The sequence below is a fragment of the Gambusia affinis genome, linkage group LG06 (genome assembly GCF_019740435.1).
Source record: "Gambusia affinis linkage group LG06, SWU_Gaff_1.0, whole genome shotgun sequence".
Lineage (NCBI taxonomy): Eukaryota > Metazoa > Chordata > Actinopteri > Cyprinodontiformes > Poeciliidae > Gambusia > Gambusia affinis.
Window position 1 is genome coordinate 29,804,804 of NC_057873.1, and position 24,482 is coordinate 29,829,285.

Genomic DNA, 24,482 nt, shown 5'->3' on the forward strand with positions numbered 1-24,482 from the left:
AAGGTCAAGGTACCTCATGACAAAACCGACATCTGCAGAAAACAATGCAGAAAACCTGCTTCGTATGTCAGACCAATTCCATATACAGGATGCTGCAGAATCTGGAATTCTTTGTTGTGACAGACCCTTCACTCCTCAAAGAAAAAGAGTGATTCACTTGGCAATAACTCTAAAAATATCTGGCAAGAAAATATTTAAAAAGGAAGAATGCATTTATACATACAAATTAAGAATAACAAACTGTACAATAAAGACAAAAGTATAACAAAGAATGCTGTGAAATGATCAGAAATAGCATTCTCCAATCCAAGCAATGTGCTAGTGAGTAGAATACCTTTTTTAAAAACGTACACAATGCGATAATATTTAATACACATGCTCACCAAGGAGTTAAACCCTTTAAATCTACTGAGTCATTCTAGATGCCAATGTATTTTTGCTCTTCTAATTTTTTTTAATGTTTAATAAAGGATTTTTTTGACAGTGAAAAAAAAAAAAAAAAAAAAAAAAGGAAGAATGCTTTACATTTTTATTGAAAATAATTAAAATTTTAAAGTGGTAGTCTTGGCTAAGTAATGTTTATGTACAAGAATGGCCGCATATCCTAATTCCCCTGCTAGTGTGACAACAACTTAAAAGCCTGTTACTTAAAATCATGTTCAGAATTTGAGAAGACTTTTGGATGAGAAGCAAAATGACCTTAAGAAACAAAAGAAAAAGTCACAGCCCGGATGACTGAGAATCTACATCAGTGTTCCTCTTACAAGTTGAGATCAAATTTGTTCATATATATATATATATATATATATATATATATATATATATATATATATATATATATATAACAAGACCATTTTGAACAGCTTGTATGGGTTTGGAAAACCAATAAAATTGCAAATTTCTTTTCATATCCTCACATGTCTTAAATAAACAGCAGCCTGGCTTTGCACACTCTCTTTCTCCTCTCTCTCTCTTTCTCTCTCAAACATTAAAGATTAATCTGCACGTGACTGCGATGACATCGACCAGGCAGTACCAACACCTCCTCTTTAAGATTGCAGAGAAGATGGTTTTTTTAGACCAGGTTTGTAGTGTTTGACTAAAACAAAGTTTTATTATTTCCACAGTGTTAGCAGACATAGCGACACTAAGACAGAAACAAAAAAACAGCTGATTTTGGAAGCATTAAGGAGACAAGGAGTTTAGCACTATAAAACTGATTAATAAAAGTTCTTGTTTTGGTTCTCATTTATAGTATTACCTAACAATAAAAAACGCAATTTTTAACGAAATAAATAACTCAAATGTTTTTAACACACATGTCCTACACACAGAAATAAAAAGAACAATGTAGCTTTTCTACTCATATATGAGGCGTATTGCAATCGCTGCCACAAGGGACATCAGAGACACACAAGTTGAGCAATAGCAGTGGTTCCCAAAGATTTTCTGGGCCCCCTTATGGATTACAATAAAATCCCCCCCCCAAAAAGAAAAAAAAAATCAACTAGGCACACAAATCGTTGAACCAGACATAAACCTATACACACACTTTGTTTTCAAACTCCACTGAAGTTTATTTCACACTTCAGGTTGCAACAAAACACACTACAAACCATCTTTACAGTGAAACACTTGTGTAACAATTTCTATTCAGCCATACTGATTCCAGCACCTCCACCTGCAATGGCACTGTGCCCCCACTAGGTGGCGCGCCCCACACTTTGGGAACCACTGAACAATAGATTCTGGATTGACTTTGGTAAGACGACATGTTTACAATTGTTTGCCAAGGAATGGAGTTGTTTTTCATTAATAGTTAAGGTAGAACATTTCTCCCTGCCAGTTGATCAATGCATGACATCCTGATCTGCTTCTTGATCTGAAAGATTCATTGATATCCCTGTAACTGATGCTGGATCCACAGATGGACATAGTAACAATTTTAATTTAATTACTTGAGCATTTTATCTCTGACATTACAGTAACAGATGAACCGCGACTTCTTGAAGTCATGCTGTCCTGAATCGAGTATCCCCTCTATATGTAAAGATGCATTAAGTTGTGACTGATTTAGCTGTAATCTAGTTATTCTTTTCACCACTCTGTTCCTTCCAGCACCTCTAATTCCTCCTACCTTCCTTTAACTTTTAAAGAACCATCTTCCTTTTTCATCTTTCCTTTGTTTCTACTATTTATCTTTTAACAATGTGATTGACCTCTGATTTATTATCCTTATCTCTTACGCAGAGGTTACACTAAACCAGGGATCCTCAAATCCAGGCCTAGAAGGTTTTAGATGTGGCTCTGTTTCTCCACGGCTGAGCAAAATAATCAGGTCATTAGCAGCATTCTTCAGCTGTCTGATTAAGGCATGTTGAATCAGGAACACCGGCTCTGGAAGCCTGGATTTGAGGATATTTGAAAAAAATATTTTCAAATTCGAGTGGAATGGTATAGGTTTTCAGTTGTGTTTAATTTTCAGTTGATTTGATTAATATGTAATCAAGATCCCATCACACAGATAAAGCAGATGAACATGTCTTTGTTTCCGCAGTGGCAGAAACCATTGACTGTTGCCCCAATGAATATGTTTGAACAATGACATTAAACAACTTCTCTTAATCTATGAGCGCTTTGCCTGCTGTGGTCTGAACACACAGCCTCACAACTTCCTTCTGGTCTGCATCTCGAGGTAAAATCTGCTCTATAGAGTTTGGATTGGGCATAAAATATCCAACCAGACCGAGCTCAGGCACTGAGACATTTTGTCTGAGCCCAATACAACTCGACTGATTAACTAGTATGTTAATCTTTAATTATCGTAATTTAGTCTTTCATCATCCATTTAGTCTTTCATCATCCATTGTTGTATGCTCACTTCAGTCAATTTTTTTCAGATTTTTTTGTTCAAATCATTACTATTTGACGCCCACAATTGTGTGGATTGTGTTATTGAAGAAACCAAACTAATGATTAGAATTTCATATAGGTGGGTGTGTGTAACCCTCTCTAGGGTGGGGACTTCAATTAAGCCCCACCCATCCTGACATCCAGGTTCCTCCTCTTTGCCGTAGCATTCATGTTGTACCTTGTCAATCTCAAGTTGTCCAGAACCATTCCTTCCACAGTTTGCATATAGCCTCTCCAACTAGGAGATTAGGAGATATAGCCTCCTATATATCCTAACTGGAGAGGGTATATGCAAGTAGTAGTAGAATGGTATGAAGTAGGCAAATAGCTCAAAGGATCTTGCCTAAGGACCCAGGCTGGATAGCACAATTTGGTTTCGACCTGGATTTGAACCAGACCCTCCCGGGTGAAAGACTGTTGACTTATCCATTGAGCTATACAGTCAGCTACATACATAGCATTCTATAGTGTAGTGGTTATCATGTTGCTTAATAGGCAAAAGGTCTCTGGTTCGAAACCAGACAGAAACGGATATAGTTTGTGATTTTTTTCAGAATGTGGACTGGGAAAAAAAATAGAATCTTCCACATTGGACACTGATCGTATCGGCATGGTACAATGTCTAAAAGCTAAACCACAGATTCTCTCAAGGAACCCAGTGAGTTGGTGAATAAAGGGAAAGACTTACACTTGTGACTAATTTAACATTATAGTCCATAAACTCACCCTGAAATCCAAAAATATATTGAAGTGTTCAGGAGAAAAGACAAGAGGTTCTACTGAGACTTGAACTCAGATTCCTGGATTCAGAGTCCAGAGTGCTAACCATTACACCATAGAACCTACTGAAATATGGGATGGTGCCTTGCTTTCAAAAATGCCTTCATTTAAGTTGATAGTCAAATGAACAATGACTAAGGGGGAAGATTCTTGTTTTCTCACTCCACGTTCTGAAAAGTATATAAGACAATATATGTTTCTGTCTGGTTTCGAACCAGAGACGCTTTGCATGTGAAGCAAACGTGATAACCACTACACTACAGAAACTCCTACGCTGATAACAAAGACTGGTAGAGGTTTCAAATTCCGTTAAGGACTGCTGTCGTATCGGCATGGTACAATGTCTAAAAGTTAAACCACAGATTCTCTCAAGGAACCCAGTGAGTTGGTGAATAAAGGGAAAGACTTACACTTGTGACTTATATAACATTATAGTCCATAAACTCACCCTGATATCCAAGAATATATTGAAGAGTTCAGCAGAAAAGACAAGAGGTTCTACTGAGACTTGAACTCATATTCCTGGATTCAGAGTCCAGAGTGCTAACCATTACACCATAGAACCTACTGAAATATGGGAAGGTGCCTTGCTTTCAAAAATGCCTTCATTTAAGTTGATAGTCAAACGAACATTGACTAAGATTCTTGTTTTCTCACTCCACGTTCTGAAAAGTATATAAGACAATATATGTTTCTGTCTGGTTTCAAACCAGAGACCTTTTGCGTGTGAAGCAAACGTGATAACCACTACACACAGAAACTCCTACGCTGATAGAAAAGACTGGTAGAGGTTTCAAATTCCATTAAGGACTAATGTATCGGCATGGTACAATGTCTAAAAGTTAAACCACAGATTCTCTCAAGGAACCCAGTGAGTTGGTGAATAAAGGGAAAGACTTTATTCCCTTTATAAAGTCTTTTATAAAGGGAATAAAAAACTTTATAGTCCATTATAGTCCATGGACATTATAGTCCATGGACTATAATGTTTATGGACTACAACATTATAGTCCATAAACTCACCCTGAAATCCAAAAATATATTGAAGAGTTCAGGAGAAAAGACAAGAGGTTCTACTGAGACTTGAACTCAGATTCCTGGATTCAGAGTCCAGAGTGCTAACCATTACACCATAGAACCTACTGAAATATGAGAAGTTGCCTTGCTTTCAAAAATGCCTTCATTTATGTTGATAGGCAACTGAACAATGAATAAAGCGGAAGATTCTTGTTTTCTCACTCCACGTTCTGAAAAGTATATAAGACAATATATGTTTCTGTCTGGTTTCGAACCAGAGACCTTTTGCGTGTGAAGCAAATGTGATAACCACTACACTACAGAAACTCCTGCGCTGATAGCAAAGACTGGTAGAGGTTTCAAATTCCGTTAAGGACTGCTGTCGTATCGGCATGGTACAATGTCTAAAAGTTAAACCACAGATTCTCTCAAGGAACCCAGTGAGTTGGTGAATAAAGGGAAAGACTTACACTTGTGACTTATTTAACATTATAGTCCATAAACTCACCCTGAAATCCAAAAATATATTGAAGAGTTCAGCAGAAAAGACAAGAGGTTCTACTGAGACTTGAACTCAGATTCCTGGATTCAGAGTCCAGAGTGCTAACCATTACACCATAGAACCTACTGAAATATGAGAAGTTTCCTTGCTTTCAAAAATGCCTTCATTTATGTTGATAGGCAACTGAACAATGAATAAAGCGGAAGATTCTTGTTTTCTCACTCCACGTTCTGAAAAGTATATAAGACAATATATGTTTCTGTCTGGTTTCGAACCAGAGACCTTTTGCGTGTGAAGCAAACGTGATAACCACTACACACAGAAACTCCTACGCTGATAGAAAAGACTGGCAGAGGTTTCAAATTCCGTTAAGGACTAATGTATCGGCATGGTACAATGTCTAAAAGTTAAACCACAGATTCTCTCAAGGAACCCAGTGAGTTGGTGAATAAAGGGAAAGACTTTATTCCCTTTATAAAGTCTTTTATAAAGGGAATAAAAAACTTTATAGTCCATTATAGTCCATGGACATTATAGTCCATGGACTATAATGTTTATGGACTACAACATTATAGTCCATAAACTCACCCTGAAATCCAAAAATATATTGAAGAGTTCAGGAGAAAAGACAAGAGGTTCTACTGAGACTTGAACTCAGATTCCTGGATTCAGAGTCCAGAGTGCTAACCATTACACCATAGAACCTACTGAAATATGGGAAGGTGCCTTGCTTTCAAAAATGCCTTCATTTAAGTTGATAGTCAAACGAACAATGACTAAGGGAGAAGATTCTTGTTTTCTCACTCCACGTTCTGAAAAAGTATATAAGACAATATATGTTTCTGTCTGGTTTCGAACCAGAGACCTTTTGTGTGTGAAGCAAACGTGATAACCACTACACTACAGAAACTCCTACGCTGGTAGAAAAGACTGGTAGAGGTTTCAAATTCCGTTAAGGACTGATGTCGTATCGGCATGGTACAATGTCTAAAAGTTAAACCACAGATTCTCTCAAGGAACCCAGTGAGTTGGTGAATAAAGGGAAAGACTTTATTCCCTTTATAAAGTCTTTTATAAAGGGAATAAAAAACTTGATAGTCCTTTATAGTCCATGGACATTATAGTCCATGGACTATAATGTTTATGGACTACAACATTATAGTCTATAAACTCACCCTGAAATCCAAAAATATATTGAAGAGTTCAGGAGAAAAGACAAGAGGTTCTACTGAGACTTGAACTCAGATTCCTGGATTCAGAGTCCAGAGTGCTAACCATTACACCATAGAACCTACTGAAATATGGGATGGTGCCTTGCTTTCAAAAATGCCTTCATTTAAGTTGATAGTCAAACAAACAATGACTAAGATTCTTGTTTTCTCACTCCACGTTCTGAAAAGTATATAAGACAATATATGTTTCTGTCTGGTTTCGAACCAGAGACCTTTTGCGTGTGAAGCAAACGTGATAACCACTACACACAGAAACTCCTACGCTGATAGAAAAGACTGGCAGAGGTTTCAAATTCCGTTAAGGACTAATGTATCGGCATGGTACAATGTCTAAAAGTTAAACCACAGATTCTCTCAAGGAACCCAGTGAGTTGGTGAATAAAGGGAAAGACTTTATTCCCTTTATAAAGTCTTTTATAAAGGGAATAAAAAACTTGATAGTCCATTATAGTCCATGGACATTATAGTCCATGGACTATAATGTTTATGGACTACAACATTATAGTCCATAAACTCACCCTGAAATCCAAAAATATATTGAAGAGTTCAGGAGAAAAGACAAGAGGTTCTACTGAGACTTGAACTCAGATTCCTGGATTCAGAGTCCAGAGTGCTAACCATTACACCATAGAACCTACTGAAACATGGGAAGGTGCCTTGCTTTCAAAAATGCCTTCATTTAAGTTGATAGTCAAACAAACAATGACTAAGGGAGAAGATTCTTGTTTTCTCACTCCACGTTCTGAAAAGTATATAAGACAATATATGTTTCTGTCTGGTTTCGAACCAGAGACCTTTTGCGTGTGAAGCAAATGTGATAACCACTACACTACAGAAACTCCTGCGCTGATAGCAAAGACTGGTAAAGGTTTCAAATTCCGTTAAGGACTGCTGTCGTATCGGCATGGTAGAATGTCTAAAAGTTAAACCACAGATTCTCTCAAGGAACCCAGTGAGTTGGTGAATAAAGGGAAAGACTTACACTTGTGACTTATTTAACATTATAGTCCATAAACTCACCCTGATATCCAAGAATATATTGAAGAGTTCAGCAGAAAAGACAAGAGGTTCTACTGAGACTTGAACTCATATTCCTGGATTCAGAGTCCAGAGTGCTAACCATTACACCATAGAACCTACTGAAATATGGGATGGTGCCTTGCTTTCACAAATGCCTTCATTTAAGTTGATAGTCAAACGAACAATGACTAAGGCAGAAGATTCTTGTTTTCTCACTCCACGTTCTGAAAAGTATATAAGACAATATATGTTTCTGTCTGGTTTAGAACCAGAGACCTTTTGCGTGTGAAGCAAACGTGATAACCACTACACACAGAAACTCCTACGCTGATAGAAAAGACTGGCAGAGGTTTCAAATTCCGTTAAGGACTAATGTATCGGCATGGTACAATGTCTAAAAGTTAAACCACAGATTCTCTCAAGGAACCCAGTGAGTTGGTGAATAAAGGGAAAGACTTTATTCCCTTTATAAAGTCTTTTATAAAGGGAATAAAAAACTTTATAGTCCATTATAGTCCATGGACTATAATGTTTATGGACTATAACATTATAGTCCATAAACTCACCCTGAAATCCAAAAATATATTGAAGAGTTCAGGAGAAAAGACAAGAGGTTCTACTGAGACTTGAACTCAGATTCCTGGATTCAGAGTCCAGAGTGCTAACCATTACACCATAGAACCTACTGAAATATGAGAAGTTTCCTTGCTTTCAAAAATGCCTTCATTTATGTTGATAGGCAACTGAAAAATGAATAAAGCGGAAGATTCTTGTTTTCTCACTCCACGTTCTGAAAAGTATATAAGACAATATATGTTTCTGTTTGGTTTCGAACCAGAGACCTTTTGCATGTGAAGCAAACGTGATAACCACTACACTACAGAAACTCCTACGCTGGTAGAAAAGACTGGTAGAGGTTTCAAATTCCGTTAAGGACTGATGTCGTATCGGCATGGTACAATGTCTAAAAGTTAAACCACAGATTCTCTCAAGGAACCCAGTGAGTTGGTGAGTAAAGGGAAAGACTTACACTTATGACTAATTTAACATTATAGTCCATAAACTCACCCTGAAATCCAAAAATATATTGAAGTGTTCAGGAGAATAGACAAGAGGTTCTACTGAGATTTGAACTCAGATTCCTGGATTCAGAGTCCAGAGTGCTAACCATTACACCATAGAACCTACTGAAATATGGGAAGGTGCCTTGCTTTCAAAAATGCCTTCATTTAAGTTGATAGTCAAATGAACATTGACTAAGGCGGGAGATTCTTGTTTTCTCACTCCACGTTCTGAAAAGTATATAAGAAACTATATGTTTCTGTCTGGTTTCGAACCAGAGACCTCTTGCGTGTGAAGCAAACGTGATAACCACTACACTACAGAAACTCCTGCTCTGATAGAAAAGACTGGTAGAGGTTTCAAATTCCGTTAAGTACTGATGTCGTATCGGCATGGTACAATGTCCAAAAGTTAAACCACAGATTCTCTCAACATTGTAGAGTTGGTGAATAAAGGAAAGAACTTACTTATTGTAACATTATAGTCCATAAACTCAGGAGAAAAGACAAGAGGTTCTACAGAGACTTGAACTCAGATTCTTGGATTCAAAGTCAAGAGTGCTAACCATTACACCATAGAACCTACTGAAATATGGGACGGTGCCTTGCTTCCAAAAATGCCTTCATTTATGTCAATTGGCTTGTAATCAGTGTCCAATGCGGAAGATTCTATTTTTTTTCCCAGTCCACATTCTGAAAAAAAATCACAAACGATATCTGTTTCTGTCTGGTTTTGAACCAGAGACCTTTTGCCTATTAAGCAACATGATAACCACTACACTACAGAATGCTATGTATGTAGCTGACTGTATAGCTCAATGGATAAGTCAACAGTCTTTCACCCGAGAGGGTCTGGTTCAAATCCAGGTCGAAACCAAATTGTGCTATCCAGTCTGGGTCCTTAGGCAAGATCCTTTGAGCTATTTGCCTACTTCATACCATTCTACTACTACTTGCATATACCCTCTCCAGTTAGGAGATATAGGAGGCTATTTCTCCTAATCTCCTAGTTGGAGAGGCTATATGCAAACTGTGGAAGGAATGGTTCTGGAAACGGCAACTGCTGTCACGACCTGAGATTGACAAGGTACAACAAAAATGCTACGGCAAAGAGGAGGAACCTGGATGTCAGGATGGGTGGGGCTTAATTGCAAGTCCCCGCCCCAGGGAGTCTGAGGAGGAGAAGACCAGGAGAAGACCAGGGAGTCTGAGGAGGAGAAGACCAGGAGAAGACCAGGGAGTCTGAGGAGGAGAAGACCAGGAGAAGACCAGGGAGTCTGAGGAGGAGAAGACCAGGAGAAGACCAGGGAGTCTGAGGAGGAGAAGACCAGGAGAAGACCAGGAGAGTCTGAGGAGGAGAAGACCAGGAGAAGACCAGGAGAGTCTGAGGAGGAGAAGACCAGGAGAAGACCAGGAGAGTCTGAGGAGGAGAAGACCAGGAGAAGACCAGGAGAGTCTGAGGAGGAGAAGACCAGGAGAAGACCAGGAGTCTGAGGAGGAGAAGACCAGGAGAAGACCAGGAGAGTCTGAGGAGGAGAAGACCAGGAGAAGACCAGGAGAGTCTGAGGAGGAGAAGACCAGGAGAAGACCAGGAGAGTCTGAGGAGGAGAAGACCAGGAGAAGACCAGGAGAGTCTGAGGAGGAGAAGACCAGGAGAAGACCAGGAGAGTCTGAGGAGGAGAAGACCAGGAGAAGACCAGGAGCTTCTGAGGAGGAGAAGACCAGGAGAAGACCAGGAGAGTCTGAGGAGGAGAAGACCAGGAGAAGACCAGGAGAGTCTGAGGAGGAGAAGACCAGGAGAAGACCAGGAGAGTCTGAGGAGGAGAAGACCAGGAGAAGACCAGGAGTCTGAGGAGGAGAAGACCAGGAGAAGACCAGGAGAGTCTGAGGAGGAGAAGACCAGGAGAAGACCAGGGAGTCTGAGGAGGAGAAGACCAGGAGAAGACCAGGAGAGTCTGAGGAGGAGAAGACCAGGAGAAGACCAGGAGTCTGAGGAGGAGAAGACCAGGAGAAGACCAGGGAGTCTGAGGAGGAGAAGACCAGGAGAAGACCAGGGAGTCTGAGGAGGAGAAGACCAGGAGAAGACCAGGGAGTCTGAGGAGGAGAAGACCAGGAGAAGACCAGGGAGTCTGAGGAGGAGAAGACCAGGAGAAGACCAGGGAGTCTGAGGAGGAGAAGACCAGGAGAAGACCAGGGAGTCTGAGGAGGAGAAGACCAGGAGAAGACCAGGAGAGTCTGAGGAGGAGAAGACCAGGAGAAGACCAGGGAGTCTGAGGAGGAGAAGACCAGGAGAAGACCAGGAGAGTCTGAGGAGGAGAAGACCAGGAGAAGACCAGGAGAGTCTGAGGAGGAGAAGACCAGGAGAAGACCAGGGAGTCTGAGGAGGAGAAGACCAGGAGAAGACCAGGGAGTCTGAGGAGGAGAAGACCAGGAGAAGACCAGGAGAGTCTGAGGAGGAGAAGACCAGGAGAAGACCAGGAGAGTCTGAGGAGGAGAAGACCAGGAGAAGACCAGGAGTCTGAGGAGGAGAAGACCAGGAGAAGACCAGGAGAGTCTGAGGAGGAGAAGACCAGGAGAAGACCAGGGAGTCTGAGGAGGAGAAGACCAGGAGAAGACCAGGGAGTCTGAGGAGGAGAAGACCAGGAGAAGACCAGGGAGTCTGAGGAGGAGAAGACCAGGAGAAGACCAGGGAGTCTGAGGAGGAGAAGACCAGGAGAAGACCAGGAGTCTGAGGAGGAGAAGACCAGGAGAAGACCAGGAGAGTCTGAGGAGGAGAAGACCAGGAGAAGACCAGGAGAGTCTGAGGAGGAGAAGACCAGGAGAAGACCAGGAGAGTCTGAGGAGGAGAAGACCAGGAGAAGACCAGGAGAGTCTGAGGAGGAGAAGACCAGGAGAAGACCAGGAGAGTCTGAGGAGGAGAAGACCAGGAGAAGACCAGGAGAGTCTGAGGAGGAGAAGACCAGGAGAAGACCAGGAGAGTCTGAGGAGGAGAAGACCAGGAGAAGACCAGGAGAGTCTGAGGAGGAGAAGACCAGGAGAAGACCAGGGAGTCTGAGGAGGAGAAGACCAGGAGAAGACCAGGGAGTCTGAGGAGGAGAAGACCAGAAACTGTTAAGTTTTCCTTTTTAGTTATTTTATGCATCTCTTTGAAGATAACACACACATACATAATTTAGTCAGAGAACCCCTCCCTATGATAGACTGGTATTGGCCCCTACTGTCACAGTGTGTGATTGTGACCTCTGTTTGACCTGCTGGGGATATATAGCATTCCCAAGTTATCTGCATAATGCAGAGGGAGAGAGGTGGAGGAAGCCATGTGAAGAAAAGAGAACAGGATGAGGAGCCGTAGAGGAGGGGCAGGCATGGAGAGATAGAGAAGAAAATAAGGCTGGATCAAAGACATTACTGGGAACACACTGTGCTAAATTAAACAGGTAGCAATGGTTTCTAAATGAGTGGTGCAGGCAAATTATTTGTGTGGAGAATGCCACACATACAGGGACCTGATGTGTGTGAAACTGTGTGTAAATAAATGAATAAGTGAATAGGCTGAAAGTGAAGAGAGAACTAGTTTAAAAGCAGATATTTCAATTGAATAGTTTACTTAATAGTTGACTAGAGATATCTTAATCAAGTGAGTTGATTAATGTTAAATGATGTACATAAAGGGAACCTAAGTCCAGTCTTTAAGAGCTATGTGCTGCATTTTTAGATGCATTCTTTCTCTTGCACTCATAAATCAAATAGCTGAATTCCCTCATTAGTACATCAGTCAGCTATGTGCAGCCCTGGTAATGAGCCATACATTTGACTCAGGTGTGCCGGAGAAGGGATGCATGTAAAAATTACAGGACAGGAGCTGTTGAGGACTGGAGTCATGATCAGAGACACAAGAAACAAGCAGTTCAAACAAAGCTTGTTCCTATTCACTGCTCCAGTTTCCCTCTGGAAGCCAGCAACGTTCTCATTCCTTTGGAAGTAAAATAATGCTATAGGCCCAGCACACACATGGATTAGCATAGATTATGATGAGCTAACTCAGATGTCAAACTCACTTTTATTTCAGGCCACATGAACACCATACATGTCCTCATAGGCCAGGTTCTGGCATAATGTATTTATAAAACTACTTATTAAAGGTGACCTATTATGCTTCCTTGAACAAGTCAGGATACATTTATGATAAACAAAACATGTTCATTACAGTTTTTGCACAAAATCATTCTTCGAGATTTCAGTCTGGCCACTTCTCCCTTATTTTGAGCTCCATTCAGAATGAGGTGCTGCTTCTGGCCACGCCCCCAACTCATCCATTACGTTCACAGATGGAAATGGCGGCAAATAAATGCACAATTACACAACTGTACATCTTTGAAAAGTAGAATTGGAGCCTCCTGCACAAACAGGAATACAGCAACCGGTTTCTGAATAGTTACTCAACTAGACTTGTCTTTTCCAGCAGCCATTGTACTCTGCATACAGCTAAAACCAGCTGACCCAACTGAACATTACCCTCTGCTGCACTAGTGAAGAAAAGAACACAATTGGTAACTAAATAACAAAATACTTCTAATACTCTGAGGCATTTACTGAGGTGGATTTGAGTGTGTTTATAATACCACAGTATGGTGGTGGTGTCTAACTCCAGTTCTTCGGGGGGGTTGCCATACATGTTGTAGACCTGGCCATACACCAACACACTTTATTTAAATTGCTTGTTGTCTCAATAGTAACTCCTGATTTCTGCAGAGGTTTGGTGATAAACCTTCATTTGATCACGGTGTCTTGATCGAAAGAAACATAAAAAATAACTATTACATTCATCCACAAGGAATAGAATTAGACTAAAAGAACTAAACTCACTAAAAGCTCACTAAAAGCCTCAAGTCACTGATCATTTTCAAACATTGTACAGTGATACACAATCCCTGCTCACAGTACCCACTGCATGACTATCTTGACAACAGAGAGCCCCATGCTAATAAAATAGATGTAAAAAATACTAACAGAGCTTTTTAGAAGTGGGGTGTATATGACACATCCCCCTCTCTTTTTAACTTTTTGTTACAGCAAACGATCACTTATCCAGATGGCAGCTGATGCGGTGGGAGGGCAGAAGGTCTCAAACACACACACAGATATTTATTTGGGGGAAATACTCTCAGATACATCAAATCAAAAGCATGAATATAAAAACTCCATGATGCTTGAATGCAAACTGGCTCTCACAAAGCGTGACAAACACACACACACACAAACACGCAGTCATAAACATCTGTTAGGTTGTAAGTGCAGGTATCCCGCTATGCTGTGTACAGCAGCAGCAAAGCACAGATGATGTCTGCAGATGCTTGATGGTTCCCAGTATGAAAAAAGCACTGCTGGGATAATTTGGGATTCTTCCAATTGACACTTTGTGGAGGGAAACAGATTGGTTTGTTTGCTGTCATTTATCATGTGTTTATCCCTATCAGATCAGAATGGTGGGTTGCAACAAAAGTGTAAAGTCTTGATGAAACATTTTACAGTTGTGCCTCTTTCTTCCATAAGTTGCAACCAAAGCATTTAGAAACCAATAACTTGTTTTAGGGAAGCTCTGAAGAACAACCCATGTGTGTTTCTTATTTTTGACACAATGACATTACAGTGTTAGTATTCACTTTTTCTTTTCATCAAGTTTGAAACATCTTGAAATGTGTGTATGTGTGCCTCAAATAGCTTTCTACGTATACATTAGCGTGTTCAGGTTGGATTTGTCAACCTCCTTACCTCCTGGAGTTTCCATTATGACTGTGACCATTTTACAAAATGGAGGTCATATCAGATGCCATTTCCCTCTAACCTGTCTCATCCAAAATGCATCATTTTTCCACACATTATGCTTTAGTGATGGAAAGAGCTAGGAGAAATGGAGTTATATTTTTTCTGGTTATTTTAAACAGTGCTGAACAGGAGAAACCAAAGCTGTTGACACATATTCACTTGCAGGTTTTAAAGGGGCACATGGGGCTGAAGAAGAAATTTGACTTTGCAATATAATGCCTTGAAATTGGGGCTCTGTCTCTTTATGAAGCTCCTCCTGACACTCCACCTTCAGCAGTGGGGTGGGATTGCTAGGGGAGCCAGTGCTGAGGGTTGTGGCCCCTGAGGGTTTTTGGTGGCTTAGGGCAGTGGTCCCCAACCACATGGCAAGGACTGCACTGTCCGTGGACCAATTGGTACCGGGTCAAGAAATAATTAAATATGTCCGTTCTATGTATTGAGTATGGAGGAGCTTTTATTTTGAAAATCGTACACCGGATGCCGAGCCCCGCGTTCGATCTTCACAACGCACGCACGAACACCCCCCCCAAAAAGGTTGGAGACCACTGGCTTAGGGTGTTGACTTTCTGGTAGTTGCAAGCAATACTTTTAGGATATAGGTGTCCAGGTCCAGTCCTCAAGGGAGAGGACTTTTTGATTGAAATGTTCCCATTTGATTCAGGTTTGCTGAGTGAGCTAAAACAAGCAGGATACTGGCTCTGGATTGCTGGCATTGGACACCAGGATACCGGCCCGGTAACTGCGCTGCTCCAGGGTGAGTCTGGGGTGAGTTCTGGGGCTGTGTCACCCCTAGGCTGGGGTCCCATGTAATTTGGGTGGTGGGTGTATCGCAAAGTTTTCTGCAAGTGCATGCACTGGTGCCAGGCCCTGCTGCCTTTGGTGCATTGGTGGACCCTTGGGTCTCTTAATCTGAGGGGAGGTTTTTGTCATTCCCAGTGCAGATGAGAGCAGAGGCAGACATGGCAACTCTGCCAGTCTGTCTCATGTCTTGTATCTGGAAGGGCATTTTTCTGGTCTTCCCTCCCCATTCCCTGATACCTCCTGGTCCATCACATGCAGGGCATTAGGGTGCATGTTTCCTCACACAAACTGTTTCACAGACAAACAGCATTCTTGTAATTTACCCCGACATGCATGAATATGTAGATATTTCAATTCAATCTTTGATGTTCACCTTTACTTTTGCAATTATTTTAAATAAACTGTATAAGTAAATTAATAAGCAAACATTTACTAGATTTATGCAATAGCATGTATCAAGAGTGAGGCAGTTTTATTTGTGCAGCACATTTTCAGCCAAAAGGAATTTCAAAGTGCTTTACAAGATTAGAAGGAAAATAAAACAAGAAACATTACATTCCAGATGCAAAGTAAGGAAGAACAGTGACAGACTGTAAGACAGACTACAGCTTATGACGTTCCAGCTCTAAACACATGGGTTTTTAGCCTTGACTTAAAGAAACTCAGTGTTTCAGCACTGGTGGGAACTGGAACACATGTGGGGAGGAATGAATCCCCTACCACCCCCACCTCCCTAAAGTGTTGCAGCACCAACATCATGATGGCCACTTTTGGTCTACTGACTGCCCTAACTGCCACTCAAGCAGCACTACACCCCACCTCATTCGCCCGGTTCAGGGATTCAGACACTGGGCTTTATTGACTGGTTTGGAATTGTCCTTCTCAGGATAGCCTACTTATCCTTGCAGCGCTGCCTCTATCGCAAGAAGATAATCTTCTGTGATTACCTTCTCTTTTTCATGTGCTTGCTCTATCTCTTTTCCTCTCCCTCTCTGTTTTGTCGATTTCCACTCCACTCTGTTACATGACCAACATAGCCCCCAGTCGCCAGACTCATCGCTTTGCTATTTTCTGTCATTTTCTCTTGTCAGAGTTTTTGTTTAGTGTGTAGGTAGAGGTGGTATAGCTCCTCCAGGCCGTCTCACTGTGTGTTTCTTTGTGAAGGCGCCCCTCAGCCAGCTGCCTATTCACACAGTGCAGCCAATTAGGACCCCATTCAGAGAGCATATTAGAGAACATGAGATGCACTTTTGTGCAACCCCTTTTGCTATAGATATTGCCTAAAAGTTGTCTGACTTACCTTTTTTTTTTCCATTCCTTTCTTTAACAATATTTTCTTGAATGAACTTTAGTTTCAGGAATTATCACAAATGGTGCATGATTTTGTTTGCTGAATGTTTCTCATTTGTGAGTTAAAACATTTTTATTCCAGCTATGTAGTACAATCTATGTGCGGTTTAAAGAATGGACATACTGTGAAGTAACTTTGCTTTGGGGGACAATAAAATAACCACTAACCTGTATTCCAGATCAGGGGTTTCAGACTCAATTTCATTTTGGGTCATATTGAGATCATTAATGTCCTCAAAGAGCCGGTTGTGAAGAATGTATTGATAAAACTCTTTAACAAGCTGTTGAAATATGGGTAAATAACTACCTAATAGTTATTTTAAAATTAAATACTACTGATCATCTATTCATATTGATGCAATTTGGCAGCCTGGAGGTTAAAACTGCGTTCATCCCACCATTTTCTTTTCCCTAGTGGGATCTGGAGGAGTGCTGGTTCCTGTCTCCGGGGAGATAATTCAGGGGAGAGGCGGGGTCAACCTGGACAGGTCGCCAGTCTGTCGCAGGGCAACACAGAGACAGACAGGACACACACACACTCACACCTAAGGAGAATTTAGAGACCAATAAACCGAACAGTCATGTTTTTGGACTGTGCATGTGTGAATATTTGTGAATACTGAGACTGTTTTAGCCCAGTGGTAGGACAACCTAATAACTTCAGTGCAACATCACATTATGATCCAACACCGTTACATCTGGATGATCTGGGTCTAAAGTCCAGAAAAGGTGCCACAGACTTGGGAGGTTGATTTGACAAGAGAAGCACATACAAGCACCTCTAGTCCATTTGCAGTTTACTCATACACATCCCATCAACAATGACCATTTTGCTCTTTCATGTTTTGCTCTGACAGACGACAGTTTGGTTGTGAAGGGTAACTCAGCCATCCTTACATAACAAAAGGCCTTACTTAACACAGACAACAACTTGTTGTAATGTTTGACATCTTTTACAGTTACCTTTACTGAAATAGTTCTCTCATCTCTCTCTACAAAGTAATCATTAATTGGTTGATCCCACCATGGCTGACGAATAAAAAGAGAGGTATGTGAAGAGGGAAGCAGAGGAGGGCCTTGTAATGGATACTGTGTCCAGTAATTAGGCTCCAGGTCCTGTGTTAAAGTGTCATGACTTTGGGAGAGCCATTTAGCCTGCTAATGAGTCTCTAACAGTTTATTGATGCCACTTCTCCCATCACTTTTCTGACGCTCACTTCTCATCAACCCATTTTTCCCTCTGCCCTATGGGACTCCCCGAGCAACCATTGTCACTAATTAATTGAAATTAGGACAGATCAAATGCATTCCAACTTTTCTCATATGAGCAGAAGTACCTGGGGGAATGAAATTCCAATTTAGAAACTTGGGGATTTCTGGTCCGCCCCTTGAACGGTGCTAAATGAGGACTCTTAATACAGGCACAAGGCACTAATGCATCTGAGTAATAGACACTAATCTAGGAGCCATTGTGCTACTATTGTCCAACTTGATTTGTTGTAATTCAAGGCAGTTGTATCAATGTAGTGAAATAGTTCTGTTTTTAAGGCTTTGCCTGAAGACACCCTTTTCCCACCGTCCACACTCTATAGCAAATGAACAAATGAAGAGTGAAGGTAGATGAACTTTTGTTTCTTCTACTCTTTACCCTGCTGTTTTACCTTTTGTACTTAATATGTTTTTCTTTAATGACAACCCCGTCCAGTATTGAAAGTCAACATGTATTAAAAGTTAATTTACCAGATGGTTTCAGTTATAAAATATAGCTCTATATAAATGAAGGTTGTTCCATGCATACAGTTATTTAGATAGTAAGAGATCTGAAGCAGCCCTTTAATAACCCTGCTCTCCTCTATAGTGTTTACTCCTTCTGGAGATTATTATGATAGTTTGATATTTGAAGTTCTGCGCTACAGATAACACAATAATTCACTTTTTTAGTTGACAACTGAATGCTGTTGTAAACTGCATACATTTTTGTGTCGGTTCTTTACAGAATATGATGAATAATTAAATACTCATACCAGAATTCAATTAACATTTTGGTAAACAGGTTTTTATTTAGGTTTATTTTTCTATTGCTATGTATTATTGAATAACTAAAATATTTTCTTTTTCTTGAGGTCACACAGCCGGGACATGACACTGTGCCTTAGAGCAAACAGCTCCACTGGAGATGAAGGAAAACCGAACTGCATGTCTTTAAAAGTCAATCTCTTTCTCTTGTGTCCTGATTAAGAGACATTATTGGCATATGCATCTGTATTAACATGGCCATTGGTGACCCTGCATGTGTGTGTGTGTGTGTCTGACCAGCGCGAAAACCCCTGCCAGATTGATTCACAAATGGCAGAGTCTCAGGGGGGGCAACAGATAAAACAGGCTGGGAAGCTGTGTGTCCCCCCCCACCCAAAGCAGAGCAGTGGCACCCAGCAGGAGATAAAGGCCTCACACACTTCTCCAGCTGACTCTCACTTTCTTCTGTCCCACAGAAAACATGCAAACACACCACAGGGACTGGGATTAACCCCTGATTCGGCCACAATAGGCACACATGCGCATGCCCCCAACCCCTCCCCCCAACTCATTCACGTCTTCTGCTAGTCACCACCCTAACAGGGATTAGGCTTAATGAACTGGAAGGAGTTAACAATGAATGAATGAGGACTGAAAGCAGCCTTCTAATTCCGTTTTGTGTTCAACTACTTTTCTTTTCTCCATTTTCTGTTTGAACACAAGGTGTAATCCACTTGACTATCAAAAGGTGTGGGACAAGTATGAATTGAAACTAGCTCTGACTCATGGGCAACACACACACGCAAACACACACACACACGCGCGCACGCTTGCCTTGTTCTGATCCAACTTAAAGATACCATCTGCTCCCATCAATATTGACCATAGGGAGCACCCAGACTTTGGGAAAAAAGAAAAGTATTTTCATGTTTCATTCTAATTGAATTATGTTGCCTATTTAATAAATAAGGCACTGATGAATGGAGAAGCTAATTAAAAGCATTACTTTGCTGTGTACAGTTAGTATAGTAAGTAGTTTTAATGTAGCCTGCAGAAGGAAGTTGTTGGTGAGTGCAATTATGAATTTGGGCACATGCTTAAACTACTTTATGCTCTCCCAAAAATAATATTGCTTTCCTTTCCTTTGTGTGGAAGTATTTGTGCATCATAGTTGGAAGCAGATTTTATTTTATTTGTTGTTTTGATGATTTATAACTTAGTCAGGCTGGCCAGATGATACAGAGAACAAACAGACAAACAAGCTCAGTGGGCTTTTTCTCATCTTGTCTGGGAGGTTTCTGTCGGTGGGTGACTTTAACTGGCTTTGTGGACTGATTTGTTTGTGTGTTTTCATTTCTGTGTGAACGACTTGTGCTACAATGAAGGGAGCCTACATCAGTGTGTCATCCTGTGTTTGTATTGACTCTGGTCTCAGAGGGAAAACTGCACATTCCTCTTCCCAGCCCATGTTTTTTAATTGGAGTGGTACACACATGCAGACGTGACTGGGTTCAAGTGTGTGTGTACATAGAGATTTTTTACCTATCCTTCCCTAAATCTTTTTTTTTTACGACAGCTGTTTAAATCAGTTATTTCTGGCAGAAAATGTGCAGTTTTTAGCTTCCATATATAAAGTTGATATGTAAAAGGTATGTTATATCACTCCAACAACAAAAAGAGACATGCCAATAGTTTTTTAAATTTTTTATGTTTGCCTTCTTAAACACATGCAGACATAATTACAAAGACAAGACATCAGAAATCGAATATCAGAAGCTGTACAGCGAGAAATCAGGATCACTGAGTGCAAAGAAAACTAAGAAAGCAAAAATACATACATGCATACCTTAAGCCTGGAACTTTAATGTGTTAATTTTGATTAATTGATTGTAACACCTTAAAAATTTCAACACTGATAACAGCTTGTTTTACTTATTAACATGGAAATTTAAGTGATGCTCGGAGTGATGTCATACTAAAGAGTGCCTATTAGGCGCCACAGCTAGTGATGTGCAACTGTAGTTGCCATTACTGTGCAATGAGTCATGTCCACAAAACCAGTTCTGTTGAAGGATGAATACAAATCTGTCAAAAATGATGGTTGTAGTGCCCATATGTACGATTTCAATTCAATACAGTTTAAGGTAAAGTTGAGGAAATTGCCCATGTTGTTATATGTAACATATGTATTCTCTTAAGCAGTTTTGGTTTTGTTAGTTCTGTTAAGACTTAAGGGAGGACTAAATAAATAATTCTTTTATATTATAACTATATTAAATTTTAGAATAAACACTTGTCCTCATTGAGCCGAGTGACCAGCACATGACAGTTTGACTTTGTACACGGAGATGTGCAGAAGTGGACTGACGACGCAACACAAAAAAGTTGAAAATGTTCAACTCTTGTTGCTGTCTGCTGTTGGAAAACTAGCTTTTACTGTTTGTCTCTCCTGGTGTGTCAAGCCCATAATGCACTGCTGTGAACGAGGATGAGAGTCTTTCAGGTAAAAATAGTGGTTCTATTAATTTTTATGTAATGTTAATGAGTCAAAATTTTCAGATTAGTAGCGTAGTGCATTAATGTTGACAGCCCTAATAAATACATACATATGTACGTACATATGTGTATGTATTTCATACTGCAATGGACTGGCAACCTATCCAAGGTACTATCCAAGGTACTTATATATATATATATATATATATATATATATATATATATATATATATATATATATATATATATATAATTTTTTTTCTTTCCAGTTTAACAATGGCAAATTGTTAAACTTCTGTCAAAACAAATTCAAACTTAAAGAGCTGAATTTAACTTTAAAAGAATTCTTGCCCCGTTCTTCAGAAAAAAAAAAAGATGAGAAAACAATTGTGATGGCTTTGTCAGAATAATGTGTCTTTCTTCACAATCCAAATCCAGTCCTAAATCAGAGTGTGTGTGTGTTGTGTGTGTGTAGACTGACAGCATGGTCATTCACAGAATCTGATGGGGCTTGTCATTTCCCTCTGGGGGCTGATGAGGACTCATCTGCTCAGACATGTCATTAGAATATGAAAGAAAAAAAATACAGGTTTCATAACTTTTGTGGACCGCTTTAACAAAGTTTTGATGATTGGAACATTTTGTGGCTGTCATTCTGTGTTGGCGATTTGAAACACCTTGTGATTCAGGCGATCGTGGCACCCATTCCGAAGGCTTCTCCTCGAATGGGAAGAAGCCAAATAAATCCTGAGCTGTCAGAGGAGATGCAGTGCAGATGTGTGAAGGTGGTGGGATAGGGGAGGGTTTGAATTTACATTTATATATGAATGTAGGTGCCTGAAGGGCTGGTCTTGTTGACATGTTAAGACATTGACATGCTAATCACAAGGCTAGGGGATGCCACCTGTCTACCTAGGTGACAGAAAGTGGCGGCCAGTGGAGATGCACGCACATTTACACCATGTGTGACAAGTACGTCTTGCTACCACTGACAACTACATGCACGAGCTGCTGACAATACGCAATATTATGCAAAAAAATATCTGTGTGACAGTGGTGCATGTTGTGGCCTTGTTGACTACAAATCAGCTCTTCTTCCCTGTGGAGATTTTTCTGCTGCCGTCAACCCATTGTCCTAAACATTTTGGTGCCGTCCTCCTCAATATATAACAAATTTGACCCCACTACTCTATTTTAATGCTTGAATATATGCATGAATTTAGTTTGCCAGCTCAAGATGTTACTTTGCAGTGTGTTCTCTTTCAAATTCATTCAGGTTTTGATCTTTCCTGTAGTGATTGCTCTCATTTTGACACTAGAAATTAAGAACCACCGTTGTTTGTTCAGCAGTCTGACCTATGAGCATGCTGTGCTGCCAGTCCTCATCATGCCTTTGCTAATCCACATCTGTGAAAGAAACCAAACCCTTAACTGAGACAGATAAGAATTGACCTCAGGCTGCCTCTTAGCTCTTAGATAATGTAGATAAGGCTTTGGCTGTTGGTTTGCAACAGCCACAAGTTTTTTTTCTTTATTAAAACAGAACCAGGCCTTCTAATGAGTGGTGAGGTAGAATATGTAGACAGGGAAAATGTTAAATTCTTTTCAGAAATCAGAATCAGAAATGTCTGCAGTTCTGCATCTTTGTGAAATGGATGGTGATTTGCATGTTTTCTTTTCACGATTATGAGATGCATTTTCACTGGAAAAAACAAGAAATCACAGGAAGTAGTTATTTGTTTGGGGCAAACAATTTGTATTCATATTTTTAAATAACTATCATACATGAAATATATAAAGTTACTGCACTGTATTGCTGGTTTATATTTTGGTTTCATATCCATTTCGCTCTTGGTTTTCATCAAATTTGGTGCACTGCGCCGCAATGAGTGAGATTGGCATCAACCTTGGTGTAGAAGTTACCATAGCAACACATTTTAACAGCCACGGTTTAGTTCGTGAGCAACACATTCAGCTTTTTTCGATAATAGGATCCCAAAAAGGAAATATCTGCTTAAGTAGCCATACTTTACTTTATTGGTCAAAACAAACAACAATAGATGCGTGAACACACATTCAAAGCCGACACTGATCAGATGTGTATTTTCCCTCCCTGAAACAGCAATGCTCTGCCAACGTAGTTATCCCAGACAGACTGTAATTCCCTCATTGTCATTCCCTTAATGTGAAACTAGTGATGATTTGTATTTGTGAAATTTCAGTTTTGTTAATAAAAAAGTAGAAGAATATCATGTATCAGAGTGTATGATAGTGTCTTTTAAAAAAATATTATTAATAAAAACACAAAAATGTGCGCTTCATAAGAGGACGGTCACATATGCGTGGACTCGATTCATATAACTACCGACATTCAGTAAGCTGATGGCTGTGTTTGTTTTTATATGTCCTATAAAGGTTTTCTGTTGTCATTAGACAAATGACAGCGGTAGAGTTCGTCCCATGATTACTTCTGTCAGACTGGCCTGTGGGGGCTCTGGCTACTGCCCAGTAAATTGGTGTTTGTGTGAATGGGTGAATGTAGTGTGAAGCACTTTGGGGTCCTTGTATTGTGCTTTATTGGGAATTGATAAAGCATTATACATTTGCCATTTATTGTACTAAAATTTATAAAGTTTAAAATGCAGAATGTGATGTTATATGACTATGTCATAAACCCAATTCTGTCACTGCTAAACAAATGCTGAATGTATAATTTGCAATTCCATATATATTACAACTACGTGTGTGTCAAAGAATAATTACATAGGCCTATATAACCTTATAGTGTTTAGGGCTAAGGGACAAATGCAGTCACTTGGATGGTGGCAAAACATTCAGCCACTAATAATATGTACATAAAAATAATTAGCAGTATGAAGTATCCATACAATGATGTATGGAGCCAATATTTCTTAAGACTAATTAATTTTGCATTTCTTTGTTTTTATGGTTTCCCAGCCATTTGAACTGGTTCAGATGGATCTTATTGAGAAAATGTCATAGAAAAAAATAGAAATCAACATATGTGCTTATTTATGAACTATTTCACTAAATGGCTGTAGGGTCACCCATTGAAGTCCAAATCTGCCAGAGAAGTGACAAGCTGTTGATTAAGATGGTGTACCAGTTTGAGTCTCTGAAATGTATTAAAAAATGTTTAATAATCTCCCAGTATTAAACAGCAATAACGAAACTTATTCCACTACACATGCATACAAGTAGTATCAAACTTGTTAAGCCAAATGATGTATAAGAAATATTTTATTTTGTAGCTCTTCTGTGCCCCATCCCTTTCTGATGCCACCCTGGCAACTGTCCATATAGCCTATATAAATACATTTTACTATGTGCACATTAAAAAAAGGGTCTTTGTCTCAAACCAAGCCTATTTGAAGAGTCTTTGTTTTTCAGATTTTTATTTTCAAGAATTTGAAATGTCCTCCATTCATTTCCTTCGTAATGTGCGAT

At 40.0% G+C, this 24,482-nt stretch overlaps 17 non-coding genes across 17 annotated transcripts; all 17 read right to left on the minus strand.

Annotated features, from left to right (window-relative positions):
• Positions 1 to 3,684: 3,684 nt before the first annotated feature.
• On the minus strand, positions 3,685 to 3,756 carry trnaq-cug. The gene has a single exon. It is a non-coding gene; the product is annotated as a tRNA-Gln (tRNA).
• Positions 3,757 to 3,887: 131 nt separating this feature from the next.
• trnav-cac lies at positions 3,888 to 3,960 on the minus strand. The gene has a single exon. It is a non-coding gene; the product is annotated as a tRNA-Val (tRNA).
• Positions 3,961 to 4,186: 226 nt separating this feature from the next.
• trnaq-cug lies at positions 4,187 to 4,258 on the minus strand. Its single transcript has one exon. It is a non-coding gene; the product is annotated as a tRNA-Gln (tRNA).
• A 503-nt stretch (positions 4,259 to 4,761) lies between these two features.
• trnaq-cug lies at positions 4,762 to 4,833 on the minus strand. Its single transcript has one exon. It is a non-coding gene; the product is annotated as a tRNA-Gln (tRNA).
• Positions 4,834 to 4,964: 131 nt separating this feature from the next.
• On the minus strand, positions 4,965 to 5,037 carry trnav-cac. Its single transcript has one exon. It is a non-coding gene; the product is annotated as a tRNA-Val (tRNA).
• A 226-nt stretch (positions 5,038 to 5,263) lies between these two features.
• On the minus strand, positions 5,264 to 5,335 carry trnaq-cug. The gene has a single exon. It is a non-coding gene; the product is annotated as a tRNA-Gln (tRNA).
• A 131-nt stretch (positions 5,336 to 5,466) lies between these two features.
• On the minus strand, positions 5,467 to 5,538 carry trnav-cac. The gene has a single exon. It is a non-coding gene; the product is annotated as a tRNA-Val (tRNA).
• A 307-nt stretch (positions 5,539 to 5,845) lies between these two features.
• trnaq-cug lies at positions 5,846 to 5,917 on the minus strand. The gene has a single exon. It is a non-coding gene; the product is annotated as a tRNA-Gln (tRNA).
• Positions 5,918 to 6,049: 132 nt separating this feature from the next.
• Positions 6,050 to 6,122, minus strand: trnav-cac. The gene has a single exon. It is a non-coding gene; the product is annotated as a tRNA-Val (tRNA).
• A 310-nt stretch (positions 6,123 to 6,432) lies between these two features.
• Positions 6,433 to 6,504, minus strand: trnaq-cug. Its single transcript has one exon. It is a non-coding gene; the product is annotated as a tRNA-Gln (tRNA).
• A 503-nt stretch (positions 6,505 to 7,007) lies between these two features.
• On the minus strand, positions 7,008 to 7,079 carry trnaq-cug. Its single transcript has one exon. It is a non-coding gene; the product is annotated as a tRNA-Gln (tRNA).
• A 131-nt stretch (positions 7,080 to 7,210) lies between these two features.
• Positions 7,211 to 7,283, minus strand: trnav-cac. The gene has a single exon. It is a non-coding gene; the product is annotated as a tRNA-Val (tRNA).
• Positions 7,284 to 7,509: 226 nt separating this feature from the next.
• On the minus strand, positions 7,510 to 7,581 carry trnaq-cug. The gene has a single exon. It is a non-coding gene; the product is annotated as a tRNA-Gln (tRNA).
• A 494-nt stretch (positions 7,582 to 8,075) lies between these two features.
• Positions 8,076 to 8,147, minus strand: trnaq-cug. The gene has a single exon. It is a non-coding gene; the product is annotated as a tRNA-Gln (tRNA).
• A 131-nt stretch (positions 8,148 to 8,278) lies between these two features.
• On the minus strand, positions 8,279 to 8,351 carry trnav-cac. The gene has a single exon. It is a non-coding gene; the product is annotated as a tRNA-Val (tRNA).
• A 226-nt stretch (positions 8,352 to 8,577) lies between these two features.
• On the minus strand, positions 8,578 to 8,649 carry trnaq-cug. The gene has a single exon. It is a non-coding gene; the product is annotated as a tRNA-Gln (tRNA).
• Positions 8,650 to 8,780: 131 nt separating this feature from the next.
• trnav-cac lies at positions 8,781 to 8,853 on the minus strand. The gene has a single exon. It is a non-coding gene; the product is annotated as a tRNA-Val (tRNA).
• Between the last annotated feature and the right edge of the window lie 15,629 nt (positions 8,854 to 24,482).